Genomic DNA, 1,009 nt, shown 5'->3' on the forward strand with positions numbered 1-1,009 from the left:
CAATCGTTTTCAACAGTCATTAATCTTATAGAACTGAGATGATAAGCGCTTACAGCGCCTTCTTATGTGACATCTTCCAGCGCCCTATATTGAAAGATTTTTATCCAATCAAAACTGAAGGTGTGTTTGGGAAGTGTGTTATCACTTATCAGCACTAGCCCGTCATTCTATCCTTGTTTTATATTCAATGAATGATATAGATAGAGTGATACAATAGCGCTGACAGTGCACTCCCTGCACGAGATCAGCGCGCGATCTATTGAAAGATGTAAAGATAATAGGAAACTAAAGTAACGATCATAGTAACGACAAATTCGTTGCCGTTACTGTAAAAATTTAACGACGTTACCGTTACCGTTACAGACAGAAAAAAGTAACGATCGTTACCGAAAAAAAGTAACGAAAACGGTAACGGCGTTACAAGTAACGCGTTACTTCCCAACACTGCTGGGCAATGTGTCAACCATTGCTGTACAGAGATTTTCAATGAGTCAACGACGTAACAAATTTTAATGTTAGGGATGTTGCGTTAGATTCCCCAATAGGCTACATTCTAGAGGTAGATTTGGAATATCTTCAAAATCTTCACGACGCGCACACTGACCTACCGTTCTGTCCGACGCGCGATAAGCCGCCCGGGAAGCGGCAGGACAAGCTCCTCGCAACCGTATACGATAAGAAGCGTTACGTCATACATTATCGCACTCTGTAACAGTGCACTCGTCACGGTCTCCGTATCTCAAAGATTCATCGCGTATTGCAATTCGCGCAATCCCCATGGCTCCGTGATTATATCGAGCTAAATACGAAATTTCAAACATTAGCCACGAATGAATTTGAAAAGAATTTGTACAAATTAATGGATAACGCGGTATTTGGCAAAACCATGGAGAATGTGCACAATCACGTCGATGTGCGGCTTTTAACAAAATGGGAAGGTAGATTTGATACTGAGGCGATAATCGCGAAACCGAATTTTCACAGTCGTAGCGTCTTTTCGGAGAATCTA

Source organism: Wasmannia auropunctata, unplaced genomic scaffold, assembly GCF_000956235.1.
Source record: "Wasmannia auropunctata unplaced genomic scaffold, wasmannia.A_1.0 LD336116.1, whole genome shotgun sequence".
In the NCBI taxonomy this organism is placed as follows: domain Eukaryota; kingdom Metazoa; phylum Arthropoda; class Insecta; order Hymenoptera; family Formicidae; genus Wasmannia; species Wasmannia auropunctata.